The sequence below is a fragment of the Mustela putorius genome, unplaced genomic scaffold (assembly GCF_011764305.1).
Source record: "Mustela putorius furo isolate JIRA1106 unplaced genomic scaffold, ASM1176430v1.1 tig00000430_pilon_pilon_pilon, whole genome shotgun sequence".
NCBI lineage: Eukaryota > Metazoa > Chordata > Mammalia > Carnivora > Mustelidae > Mustela > Mustela putorius.
The window spans coordinates 24,276,520-24,291,335 of record NW_025421377.1 but is presented as its reverse complement, the minus strand read 5'-3'; positions in this window follow the sequence as shown (position 1 = coordinate 24,291,335).

The following is a 14,816-nucleotide window of genomic DNA, read 5'->3' as shown; positions in this document are numbered from 1 at the left end:
TTTATGGAAAGTTTTTTCCAAGGTTACCTATTTTTGGCTCAACCTGGGCAATATAGTCATATGTATTTCTCTCTGTAAATACAAATATGCATACATATATATGTGTGTATATTTCTATGGAGAAACCTCTTTTTTTTTTTCTTTTGAGGTATTCTTCCATTAGAGTAGTTGGGAAATAAAATAATAGAACTTTCCCAAGCCTTAGGAAAAACCATCAACACTGAAAATAAGTTTGTTTCAGTTTCCCAAAGTTATTTCCAAAATTATTCCTTGAAGGAATAATTCATTCGGTCAGCAAGTATTTAGTGAGTAACTACTATGTGCTGGGTAAGGTTCTAGATAGCTGTGGAGACAACAGTGAACAATATAGATAAAAGTCCCTGGCCTCGTGGTCTTGCCTCATTCCTCATATGCCTCATGACTAGCCTTTTCCTGGCCTTTTTTATGCACAAAATGGTTGTCTTTGGTGGAGTGCGTGGATTCTTTTTCCCCCATAGTGCTTGAGAGTAGGCATGGATGAGTGGAAGGGGCATGGAATATTCCTGGTAAGATCTCTGATTTTATAATACTTTTTTGGGCTCATGTAATAGAGTTAAATACACCTCTTAATTCAGGAACAAAATACACAAAAATACTTTGATGGTGCTACAGCTTTTACAGTAGTAATCCAGTATCCAGTTTAGCCTGTTTTATAAAGAGCTTTAGGTAAGGAAGAAAAATATGTAGATATCAGTTGATGGGTATTTACTGAACACCATTTTTGTAATTTTGAGCTAGTTGATTTTCCTGCAAGGAAGAAAGTTAGTCTTAGAATTAGAAATCCTAACGTTTCTGGTACATTTATTTCTTCTTTCGAAGTCTCTTTTCCTGGATAAAGGCAATAGTATTGATTTACAGTTTGGGGCCCAGATCTTTATTCTCTTCCGCCTTCCTGTCTTCTGTCTTCTCCTCTTCTTGTGTTCTCTCCCTGTGTTGGTTTCCTTGGCATAAGCAGAGCAGCAGTGCTGATCTTGATTTGGGGAAGGAATGTTCTTATCTTGCCAGGTGTACCAATCTGTATACAGTTAAGGAAAGACTAATTTTCTAGTTGTACGACTTCTTATTTCCATTATCTCACCATGTTAAACTCTTAAATCCTGTTGCTTTTAATCACAGAATCACTGGATCTTGAGTAGGAGTGAGTGTATAAAAGTAACAAAGCTTCATGTTTTGAGTATCTGCTGTGTGCCAGGCTTATGCATTAGTATTAAGCATCATGATTATTCTGTAGGGTAAGTGTTGTCTTCAGTTCATAGATGAGAAAGCGGAGGTTCATAGGTTAAATGACCTGCTTGAGTAAATGATAGTTATTAAATGTTGGGAGCTGGGAATCACATTAGTTCTGTGACCCTGAACACTGTAGCACACTGCCTTTCACTCAGACTACCATTTTGTTCAACTACCTGTGTAATAGCTAAGTCCTCTACATAGAGGAGCTCATGATTTGATAGACTGTCCATTTTTAGATACTTTAATTTGAAATCTAATTACTTAGCTCTTCAACTCAGAATCCAAGTTTCTCTAAAATAATGGAGAATTTATATATAATTGCTTGTTTACATCCAGTCATGCACTTGAAGCAGTTTTCAGATGGATAATCTTAATATTTTTTTGGCTTTTTCTGATTTCAAAAAGATCTATTGTAGGAAATACGTTAAAAAAGATGAAAAACTCACAATCTCATCTTCCAGAGGTAAATACTGTTAACATTTTAATGTTTAACTTCATTGTTTTTTCTTTTTCTATTTAGAGACTTTAAAAAAGCAAAGAGAAATGTTAAACCCTTACTCTGATTTTAAGTGTGGTAGAATTATCCGTGAAATAAGGTATAGCAGACTTGTCTTTGAAATAAGTCAGGTTGCCCTGCCACAGAATTTGTATCTAGTGTGTACTTATTTTAAAAGCCATAATTCAATATGTTTATGAATTTCTTGGTGTACAGAAACTCATTTGGTTCCTTTTATCTTTCAAGAATGTATATGAAGTTGTTTTTATCTCTTGTAGCTTTAAGAGTCTTCTTAACTAGTGCAGGGAGCTTTGGTACTAATGAGGGCATATTTGAAGTATGTTTATGGCATCATAGATTTTAAAACCAAACTTTTTTCCACTAAAACATTTTTTATAATGTATACATGTTTAATTTTCTTTTAATTTCTTCCAAGTTTTAGTCATGAATAAAAATGAATGTGAGTACTGTGGAGCCAAGATCCTGTTTTTTAAGTGCCTGGCACTTAATAGATGGTCAGCAGTGAATAAATTAAATTGAAATCAATTAATTAATTTGAAATGGTTGTTCATTCTTTTTTCAAAAGATTTAATTTATTTATTTATTTGACACAGAGAGAGATCACAAGTAGGCAGAGAGGCAGGCAGAGAGAGAGGAGGAAGCAGGCTCTCTGCCAAGCAGAAAGCCCGATGTGGGACTTGATCCCAGGACCCTGTGATCATGACCTTAGCCGAAGGCAGAGGCTTAACCCACTGAGCCACCCAGGTGCTTGGTTGTCCATTTTTTATTCGATTTCTTTAATCATCTCTGCTTAAATTCCCTTAAAACTTTTTGCTATTTGCCTTATATTCACTGAATTTATTTCTTACTAAGTGGACTTGTTTCTTTTTTTTCTTTATTAACATTTAATCTATTATTTGCCCCAGGTGTACATGTCTGTGAATCAGTCAGGCTTACACATTTCATAGCACTCACCATAGCACATACCCTCCCCAATGTCCATAACCCAGCCACTCTTCCCCGCCCCTCCCCACCAGCAACCTTCAGTTTGTTCCGTGAGATTAAGAGTCTCTTATGGTTTATCTCCCTCCTCAGTCCCATTTTGTTTCATTTTTTTCTCTTCCTACCCCCCACAGCTCCCCGTCCTGCCTCTCAAATTCCTCATATCAGAGAGATAATACGATCATTGTCTTTCTCTGATTGACTTTCGCTTAGCATAATACCTTTTAGTTCCATCTACCTTGTTGCAAATGGCAAGATTTCATTTTTGATGGCTGCGTAGTATTCCATTGTGTGTATTTACCACATCTTCTTTATCCATTCATCTGTTGATGGATATCGAGTTTCTTTCCATAGTTTGGCTCTTGTTTGACATTGCTGCTATAAACATTCGGGAGCATGTGCCTCTTCAGGTAACTATATTTTTATCTTTAGGGTAAATACCCAGTAGTGTGATTGCTGGGTCAAAGGCAGCTGTATTTTCAACTTTCTGAGGAACCTCCGTACTGTTTTGCAGTATGGCTGCACCAGTTTGCATTCCTACCAACAGTATAGGAGGATTCCCCTTTTTCTGCATCCTCACTAAAACCTCGTTGTTTCCTGACTGGTTAATTTTAGCCATTCTGTCTGTTGTGAGATGGTATCTCATTGTGGTTTTGATTTGTATTTCCCTGATGCGAGTGATGTTGAACTCTTTTTCATGTGTCTTTTGCCCATTTGGATGTCTTCATTGCAGAAATGTCTGTTCATGCCTTCTGCCCATTTCTTGATTGTATTATTCTTTGGGTGTTGAGTTTGATAAGTTCTTTATAGATTTTGCGTACTAACCCTTTATCTGATATGTCATTTACAAATATCTTCTCTCATTCTGTCAGTTGTCTTTTGGTTTTGTTGACTGTTTGCTTTGTTGTGCAAAACCTTTTTATCTCAATGAAGTCCTAATAGTTCATTTTTGCCCTTTCTTCCCTTTCCTTGGGCGATGTTTCCAGGAAGAAGTTGCTGCAGCTGAGGTCAAAGAGGTTGCTGCCTGTGTTGTCCTTGAGGATTCTGATGGATTCCTGTCTCACTTTGAGGCCTTTCATCCATTTTGAGTCTATTTTTGTGTGTAATGTGAGGAGTTTTTCTTCTGCATGTGGCTGTCCAGTTTTTCCCACACCATTTGTTGAAGAGACTGTCTTTTTTCCACTGGACATTCTTTCCTGCTTTTTCGAAGAATTGTTGACCATAGAGTTAAGGGTCCATTTCTGGGCTCTCTATTTTGTCCCATTGATCTGTGAATCTGATTTTGTGCCAATACCATACTGTCTTATTGATGACAGCTTTGTAATAGAGCCTGAAGTCTGGAATTGTGATGGCATCAACTTTGGTTATCTTTTTCAACATTGGTGTGGCTATTCTAGGTCTTTTCTGGTTCCATATAAATTTTAGGATTATTTGTTACATTTCTTTTAAAAAAATTGATGGTATTTTGATAGGGATTGTGTTAATATGTAGATTGCTTTAGGTAGCATAAGCATTTTCACAATATTTGTTCTTCCAATCCATGAGCATGGAATGTTTTTCCATTTCTTTGTGTCTTTCTTAATTTCTTTCATGAGTATTCTGTAGTTTTTTGAGTAAAGATTCTTTGCCTCTTTGGTTAGGTTTATTCCTAGGTATCTTATGGTTTTGGGTGCAGTTGTACATGGGATCGACTCCTTAATTTCTCATTCTTCTGTCTTGCTGTTGGTATATAGAAATGCAACTGATTTCTGTGCATTGGTTTTTATATCCTGACACTTTACTGAATTCCTGTATGAGTTCTAGCATTTTTGAGTGGGGTCTTTTGGGTTTTCCACATAAAGTATCATATCATCTGCAAATAGTGAGAGTTTGACTTCTTTTCTGATTTGGATGCCTTTTATTTCTTTTTGTTGTCTAACTGCCAAGGCTAGGACTTCTAGTACTATGTTGAATAGCAGTGGTGATAGTGCACATCCCTACCGTGTTCCTGACCTTAGGAGAAAAGCTCTCAGTTTTTCCCCATTGAGAATGATATTCACTGTGGGTTTTTCATAGATGGCTTTGATGATATTGAGGTATGTACCCTCTATCCCTACACTGTGAAGAGTTTTGATCAAAAAAGGATGCTGTACTTTGTCAAATGTTTTTTCATATCGGTTGAGAGTATCATATCATTCTTGTTCTTTCTTTTATTAATGTATTGTATCACATTGATGTGCAGGTGTTGAACCAACTTTGTAGCCCAGGAATAAATCCCACTTGCTTGTGGTGAATAATCCTTTCAATGTATTGTTGGATCCTATTGGCTAGTATTTTGGTAAGAATTTTTGCGTCTGTGTTCATTAGAGATATTGGTCTATAATTCATCTTTTTCATGGGGTCTTTGTATGGTTTTGGGATCAAGGTAATGCTGGCCTCGTAAAATGAGTTTGGAAGTTTTCCTTCCATTTCTATTTTTTGATATAGTTTCAGGAGAATGGTATTAATTCTTCTTTAAAAGTTTGGTATAATTCCTCTGGGAAGCTGTCTGGCCTTGGGCTCTTGTTTGTTGGGAGATTTTCAATTATCGCTTCAATCTCCTTACTGGTTATGGGTCTATTTAGGTTTTCTATTTCTTCCTCCTTCAGTTATGATAGTTTATATGTCTCTAGGATCCATTTTTTCCAGATTGTCAAATTGCTGGTGTATAGTTGCTCATAATATGTTCTTATAATTGTTTGTATTTCTTTGGTGTTGGTTGTGATTTCTCCTCTTTCATTCATGATTTTATTAATTTGGGTCCTTTCTCTTTTCTTTTTGATAAGTCTGGCTAGGGTTTTATCAATCTATTAATTCTTTCAAAGAACGAGCTCCTAGTTTTGTTGATTTGTTCCTCTGTTCTTTTGGTTTCTATTTCATTGATTTCTGCTCTGATCTTTATGATTTCTCTTCTCCTGCCAAGTTTAGGCTTTCTTTACTGTTCTTTCTCCAGCTCCTTTAGGTGTAGGCTTAGGTTGTATACTTGAGGCCTTTCTTGTTTCTTGAGAAAGGTTTGTATTTCTATATACGTTCCTCTCAGGACTGCCTGTGTCACAATTTTTTTTTAATGGTTGACCCATTCATTTTTTACTAGGATTCTCTTTAGCCTCTATGTATTTGAGTTCTTTCCAACTTTCCTCTTGTGATTGAGTTCTAGTTTCAAAGTGTTTTGGTCTGGAAATATGCAGGGAATGATCCCAATCTTTAGGTATGGGTTGAGAACTGATTTGTTACCCTGGTTGTAATTTATTCTCGAGAATGTTCCATGTGCACTAGAGAAGAATGTGCATTCTATTGCTTTGGGATGGAATATTCTGAATATATCTGTGATGTCCCTTTGGTCCAGTGTTTTTTTTTGGGGGGTCCAGTGTGTCATTTGAAGCCTTTATTTCCTTGTTGGTCTTTTGCTTAGATGATCCGTCCATTTCAGTGAGGGGGGTGTCAAAGTCCCCTACTATTATTGTGTTATTGTCGATATGTTTCTTTGGTTTTATTATTACTTGGCTTATATAATTGGCTGCTCCCATGTTAGGGGCATAGATAATTACAATTGTTACATCTTCTTGTTGGACAGACACTTTAAGTGTGATATAGTGTCCTTCCTCATCTCTTCTTACAGTCTTTGGCTTAAAATCTAATTTATCTGATATAACCTTTCTTTTGATGTTCAGTAGTATGGTAAATTGTTTTCCACGCCCTCACTTTAAATCTGGAGGTGTCTTTGGGTCTAAAATGAGTTTCTTGTAGACAGCCTATTGATGGTTTTTTTTTTTTAAAGATTTTATTTATTTATTTGACAGAGAGAAATCACAAGTAGATGGAGAGGCAGGCAGAGAGAGAGAGGGAAGGAGGCTCTCTGCTGAGCAGAGAGCCCAATGCGGGACTCGATCCCAGGACTCTGAGATCATGACCTGAGCCGAAGGCAGCGGCTTAACCCACTGAGCCACCCAGGCGCCCCTTGATGGGTTTTGTTTTTTATCCATTCTGATACCCTTTGTCTTTTGAGTGGGACATTTAGTGCATTTACATTCAGGGTAACTATTGAGAGATATGAATTTAGTGCCATTGTATTGCCTGTAAGGTGACTGTTGCTGTGTATTTTTTCTGTTCCTTTCTTGTCTGTTACTTTGAGGCTCTCTCTTTGCTTAGAGAACCTCTTTCAAAATTTCCTGTAGGGTTGGTTTGGTTTGGTGTTTGCAGATTCTTTTAATTTCTGTTTGTCCTTGAAGCTTTTTTTTTTTTTAAGATTATTTATTGATTTATTTGACAGAGAAAAGAGCTGGAGAGGGAGCACAAGCAGGGGGAGTGGGAGAGGGAGAAGCAGGTTTCCTGTTGAACAGAGAGCCAGATGTGGGGCTCGATCCCAGGACCACAGGATCATGACCCAAGCTGAGGCAGACACCTAACAACTGAGCCACCCAGGTGCCCCGTCCTTGAAGCTTTTTATCTGTCCTTCTATTTTCAATGACAGCCTACTGGATATAGTATTTTGGCTGCATATTTTTCTCATTTAGTGCTCTGAATATATCATGCCAGTCCTTTGTGGCCTGCCAGTTATCTGTGGATAGGTCTGTTGCCAATCTCATATTTTTACTGTTGTATGTTACAGACCTCTTGTTCCGAGCTGCTTTCAGGATTTTCTCTTTGCCACTGAGACCAGTAAGTTTTACTCTTAGATGATGGAGTGTGGACCTGTTTTTATTGATTTTTTGAGGGGGTTCTCTGTGCCTTTTGATGCTTGTTCCCTTTGCCAAGTTAGGGAAATTCTCTGCTATAATTTAATATACTCTCTGCCCCACTCTTTCCTCTTCTTCTGAGATCCCAATTATTCTAATATTGTTTTGTCTTATGGTATCACTTATCTCTTGAATTCTCCCCTCACGGTCAAGTAGTGGTTTGTCTCTCTTTTGCTCAGCTTCTTTATTCTCTTATCATTTGGTCTTCTGTATCACTACTTCTCTCTTCTGCCTCATTTATCCTAGCAGTAAGAGCCTCCATTTTTTACTGTACCTCATTAATGGTTTTTTTATTTCAACTTGTTTAGATTTTAGTTCTTTTATTTCTCCAGAAAGGGATTCTCTAATATCCTCTATGCTTTTTTGAGCCCAGATAGCACCTTGATTATCGTCATTCTGAACTCTAGTTCCCTAATATCCTTATTGATTAGGTCCTTAGCTGTCAGTACTCCCTCTTGTTCTTTTTTTTGTGGTGAGTTTTTCCACCTTATCATTTTATCCAGGTAAGAATAGATGAATGAGAGAACAAAATACTAAAAGGGTAGCAATGACCCCAGAAAAATATCCATTAACCAAATCAGAAGAGACCTGAAACCAGGGAGAGAAGAAAGGGGCAAAAAAGAAAAAAAAAGTATATATATTCAACTGGCGAAGAGAACAGAGCCACACACTTGATTTTCGGTGTGTTTTGGTCTGTTAGAAGAAATTATCTCCCAAAATTTTAAAGAAAGAAAAACTTTTATAATATATATATATATATATACACACACACACACACACACACACACAAATAAGGGTAAACACGATGAAGGGATGGAATATGACTGTAAAGATGAAAATTAAAAAAGATTCTAAAGCAGGAATTGATAAGAAGTTGGTTGAAAAAATGAAAGAAGAAAGAATGTGATCAGGCTGGAGTCTAGAATGAAGCTATGTGCTAGATACAGGGTATATATTGATTAGAAGAAATTGTATCCCAAAATTTTAAAGAAAAAATTTCTTGATTATAAGAAATAGGGTTAAATACAATGAAGGCATAAAATATGACTATTACAATGAAAATTTTAAAAGATTTTTATAAGAAGGTATTAGATAAAATAGTTAAAAAATGTTAAGATAGGAAAGAGGAAAAATTTAAAAAAAGAATAAGAAAAAAATAAAAAAATAACTTTGAGGGGCTCCTGGGTGGCTCAGTCAGTTGAGTGTCTGCCTTTGCCTCAGGTCGTGATCCCTGGGTCCTGGGATTGAGTCTGCATCAGGCTTCTGGCTCAGTGGGGAGTCTGCTTCTCCCTCTCCCCTTACTCATGGTCTCTCAGATAAATAAAATCTTTGGAAAAAAAATTAACTTTGAAAGACTAAAGGATCTTGGGGGAAAAGCCATGAATTCTATGTGTTGCTTTTCCCTTGCTCTGGAGTTCTGCGGTTCTCATTGATTGGTGAACTTGGTCTTGGCTGGATGTTTTGCTGATGTTCTGGGGGGAGAGGCCTGTTGCAGTGATTCTCAAATGTCTTTGCCTGAGGCGGAATTGCACTGCCCTTGCCAGGGGTCAGCCTAAGTAATCTGCTCAGTTTTGAGCAGCTTTTATTTTCTGAACACTTTATGTACAGCTTTGGAGGATGGGAATGAAAATTGTGGCTTCCCAATCTCCGGCCCCGTAGGAACTGAGAGTTCAGGACCCGACTCCTCAGTGTGCCCTCAGAGAAAAGCACTCAGTCTCTCTTGTCCCTCTGGTCTCCAGCCGCTCTACATGCTCCCCTGGCCTCTGACCGAGTGTTTCTATCTCTGGTACATGGCCCTGTTTGGAAGCTCCAAACCCAGTAGGTTCCTGCTGCGTGCTCCTGCACCCCTCCTCCTATAGGAGGAAGGGGAGTCTCCCCAGATCGGCCACTTGTGGGGTTCCTGCCCAAAGAACAGTGGACTAACTGTGCCTTGGATCCTGGTTTAAGGTAATCCTGAGCTGAGAGCACAGTCCTCGACTCTGCCATCTTGCTCCTTCAGTGGACTTGTTTCTTACTGTCATTTCCATGTGGATTCTTTCCCTTGTATTTGTCCAGTTAATCCTGTAGATTATATGCCACCTTTGGGCAGGCCTGCTTTTTTTGTTTATTCTAACATACCCCTTTTCATTCCCGTAAGAGTCTTACACGTACCTGGTTATCTTACATCTGATTTCACTTTGTTTCCCCTTATTTATCTATCTTGCCAGGGGTTTTTTCTAAGCTTAGACTTTTTTATTCATTTGGTTAAGCCCAGATTCTTTACTTTGAGATCATTACAATATTGTTCCAGTTTTATCTTTTCAGTTTTATTTTTCATTATTTATTTATATATATATATATATTTAAAACACATGGCCTCTGAATTTTTGCTCCTTTTTGCATACAGTTCCTGCTCGGAACAGTCATTCTTAGAAAGATGTAGTTGTCAAAGGCCTGCTGCTGCTTCATAGTCTAGCTCAAAGTTTACCTTTTCCATGAATGCAAATTAATATCCAGAATTCTTTTGTAATCTCTCTTCTAAATGATAAGCACTCTTACCAGTTTTAAAGTACTTAGCATTTCCTTTATTATAGTTCAATTTTTGCTTTTCCCCTCATTTTAACATTGTTTATGAAACAGTTTATAAAGCTTCTTGTAGAGAAAGCTGGGTCTGGGTCAGGGTACAAATAAAGCTACTAAAAGCTTTCTAGCAGTTGACTCCTGCGGGACAAAACAGGAAGCAATGAACTGGTTAGGGTGAGAGAGAGTATTACATTCTGAAAGGACAGTGATGGAGTTCTCTTCTCATATCTTGCTCATAAGAATTTGTTGAAGTTCTAGTGAGGTTAAAATCTTGTTCCTAAGTTTTCATCATACATAAGAATCTGATAGAAGTGTGTGTGTGTGTGTGTGTGTGTATGTAAATTGGTTGAGACTTCCCCACACCCCAAGTGTTTAACACTCAGACATAGTGACTAAAGTGTGATGGTATCATACCTTTCTCAAACTAGAAGACAGAAATCAAGTCATGCTGGAATCTGGTTGTTAGGTCCATCTGTTCGTTTATCTCATTTAACAAAAGTTATTTTGCACTGGTTATGTGCCAGACACAGTACGTAGAGCCTAGTTATTAAAAAAAAATGAGCAAGACAGTAAATGACCTCAAACTGTTCCTGGCCTGGGGGAGATGAATGTGTGACTGACAGAACGTGCTGCAGGGGTGCGTTGGCTGAATTCTAACCTTAGTGTTAATAAATGGCTCAATAAGGAGGGAGTCCTGAGAATCAGGCGTTTCAGGAGAACTTCTTGGCTTGGTTCTGCCACATAGGGATCCACAAAAATAGGATCTTTGGGAGGTGCGTAAGCCTGTGACTTGTATGCCTTCTATTTTAGAATAGGCATTTAAACTTAGGTTCGTATGGATGTCAATTAACAGAGGCTCAGTCTGTGATATATGATACCGTGGGTCCCTGGTGGGGCACCTGCCATTCCTCAGTTCATTAAGGATTGCCCTGGCCCGGAGGATGTTTCTTAGGCATGCCAAGTGTCTATTCTTGTAAACCTCTGATCAAGATCAAAGCTTCAGGCTGGTTGCAGTTTCTTTCCTCTAGACACAAACAACATATATTCAAATTGGAGTCAAACTTCTTATTCACCAACCTGCTTCCAACTTCTGTCCCATTTTCACTCTTTCTCCTTTTCCTCATCTCATGCCATGTGTTCTGTTTTTCTGGAGTCAGAATTCAGAATGAGCTAAGTATGGTAAACAGCTCTTTTGCCTGTTTAGAGGCTCCTGGAACTGCAGCCGTTGCCAGTAGAGTGGATTTAGGTGGAGCGTGGCCATTGGCTCCTCGTCCTCAAGTGTGTAGGGACCCTGAGGAACTAAGCCTGCCTGCTGGGGCCTGGAGAACTCTGAAGAGCAGGGATGGTTCTGGGTCTTCTCCCAGGGCCTGGTTACAACATCCATCAAAGGAATTTTAGAAACGCAGCCCTGAATGCCCTGGGCTATTGTCTCGCCCCCTTCTCCCCACCTCCCACGTGGCATCACAACAACAGTTGCTTGAAATCTCTGGTTGGCTTTCTTTACAGTCTGCCTTGCTTAGGTTATTTACATGTGAATGTCCCTTGTTGAATTCTAATTTCCTTTGGAGCATCTCCTACAATGTCTGACTTTGAACTTAATATGATCTGTGCTTTCTCTTAAAGTTTTAAAGAGTTATATTCCTTGAGTTCTGAATCAAGTTTTAAATCAATTGACAAGTAAATATGGGAGTCAGATATTGGTGCTAAACCTGGAAAGGGGATTATGGCTTAAAACCAGGTCAGATTGAACTGGCTCTTCCTTATTCTCAGTTGAGTTTACCCATTTGGTCGCAGGCTACAGGTGTCCCTCTATAGGGGAGGCTCTGTCCTGGGGAGAGGAGCACTGAATTCTAAATATTGCAAGAATATAGAGAAATCCTCCTTCGAAGACCCTGAGGCAACCCTACTTCCTGGCAATCTTTGGATAGAAGATAATCTGGATCTAGGTAACTCCTGTGGGCTGAATGTAATTTGTAGAGGATGAGATGAATAACCTCTGTCAGGTACAGACTGTAAAATTGGCCTGACCTTCAGGGATGGTGTGAGCTGTGGCACGAGCAAGATCCACCTTCCACTCTGTCATTTTGAGAGGGAAGCAGTGCTAGCTGGTGTTAAGTCTGTGTACTTTTTTTTTTTTTTTAATTAAATCATGTTGTCCTAGGCGAAGTGCAGTATTAGAATTAATCTATCCCTTTCTTTTGACCTTTTTCTTTGTAAGTTGATATATTTCTTTAGGGCCATTTCCTTGTGAAGATTAACAGATTTGTTTAAAATAATGGAATTACAGACTTTGAAGCTAGAAGACCATATAGTCCAACCCATTCTGGTTTTGCTTGTTCAAACTGAAGCCCAGAAAACTTAAATTTCCTTACCCAGGCTTTCTGTGAAGGCTTGCAAAGGAAGACTTTCTCTTGATTTTCTGCACCATTATTTCCCCTGAGGCTCAGCAAATATATGTTGAGGATAAAATAAATAGGGTTGTCCCTTTTGACAAATACCAAAGACCTAAAGATCCAGAGAGATGACCTGGGTTGGGGGAAGGGAGACATGAGGGCTATGGGGGAAGGAGGAAAAACCTCGAGGAGTAAATAGAATAGGTACCTCCTCCAAACCCTACTTCCCAGTGTCATAGCTGGGCATTGCAATCAGGTGTATTTGTAGATCCAAACATTTGGGCTTCTGGTCTAGTCTAAAATGTCAGGAGAGGGCCATTCAGAGTTTGTTTTTTTGTTGTTGTTTTTTTTTTAATTCTTTATTTCTTTTCAGCATAATAGTATTCATTGTTTTTGCACCGCACCCAATGCTGCATGCAATCCGTGCCCTCTCTAATACCCACCATCTGGTTCCCCCAACCTCACACCCCCCTGCCCCTTCAAAACCCTCAGATTGTTTTTCAGAGTCCATAGTCTCTCATGGCTCACCTACCCTTCCAATTTACCCCAACTGCCTTCTCCTCTCTAACTCCCCATGTCCTCCATGCTATTTGTTATGCTCCACAAATAAGTGAAACCATATGATAATTGACTCTCTCTGCTTGACTTATTTCACTAAATATAATCTCTTCCAGTCCCATCCATTTTGCTACAAAAGTTGGGTGTTCATCCTTTCTGATGGAGACATGATACTCCATAGTGTATATGGACCACATCTTCCTTATCCATTCGTCCGTTGAAGGGCATCTTGGTTCTTTCCACAGTTTGGTGACTGTGGGCCATTCAGAGTTACTCAATGTTATGAATTGTTTGTTGCATGAACTGCTTGATGTAATAGAAGTAGCTTGGGATTTTGGAGGCAGAGAGACAGAAGTACAAATTCTTTCAGTCTGACATCACATAGTGTCTTATGACCTTGGGTCAGTTCTTAACTATCCAGACTTTTTACTCTCTAAAATAGGGATAGTAGTAACAATTGTGTAAGATTAGTGTTGTGAGGTATAAGATAAAGCACTAGATAGTGCCTGATGCACGTTGAGTGCTTGGTGGACATTGGGCTCCTTGTCTTCATGCCTGCAGCATCTCAGTGGTCTGCAGCATGTGTTCCCAGCATATGTACCAGTGTCCCCATCTCTAAGATTGGAACAGAGTCTAGGCTCTACCATTATCATCTGGGTGCTGACTAAAGGGGGCTTGGGAGTCAACCCAGGGACTCATGGCCTTGCTGCTTGCTCTGTCTAGAGGGCCTCGGGCTGTGAGGTTCTTCCAGCACCATACTAGGAATTTGGTCCTGTTCTGTTCAGCCTGCAGCCCAGAGCTCTCCAATCCCCTGGATTCATACTTTTCATCCTAGTCCAGATTTGTTGGACTCACTTTTTCCTGGAGGAGGATAGGAACGCATTGTTCTGTCCTTTATGAAGAAAGGCTTTTTCTCTCCTGCCTCCATACAGGTTTCACTTGGCAAGTGAACCAGGCATTGGATCTGAGTGACTATCTGCTCAGCTGACTGGTTGGGTGGTGGATGAATCAGTCCAGTTGTGTAAGCCGTGAGCTTGTTGTGGGAGGAATCCATACTGTGTGAAAGCAGCTGGCAATCTTTCGTGAGGTCGTGATGAGGGACATTACCGTGGGGGTCATGGTAATACATTTTGCTCAAAGTTTAGCATGGGGGAAGATTATCTTCATTATCTCAGCCAGCTCAGGAACCTGTCCCCTTACTCAGCTGGATGGTTCTATAAGGTGTCACGACTTTGTCTGATTCCCCAGTGGATGCATCTGGGAATTTATAAATAATTTCTGTCCAGAATTGCAAGACTGTCTTTTTCTTTGGGATTACATTTAATCTTTTCTATACAGTTTGCCTTTCTGAGAGAATGTTCTCAGGAATGAGTAACTTTGGTAATACATTTGTTCTTTTAAGAAAAGAACAACCTTGTTCGTATATTTAAAAGGGAAAGGAACCTTCCAAACTTTAGAACAGCTTGTGAATGGGAGACTTGGATTACCTCCTAATTTCTCTCCTTAGTATGAAGCAAGTAATTTTCCTGGCAATCAGTTCTCTTTTAGGTAAGAACAATAATAGCTAATAATAATTCTTGATACATTTAAAGAAGTCCCTCCCCATTAATAATCATCCTTGTTTATTAGGCAGTAGAGAAGAGTGGTTAAGGTCACATGCTCTGGAGACAGATTGCTGGGGTTTGTATCTTGGCTCCACCATTCACTTGCTGCATGACCTCGGGCAACTTATTTAACCTTTCTGTGTTTCATGGGTAATTTGTCAAGATTAATTTATGTAAA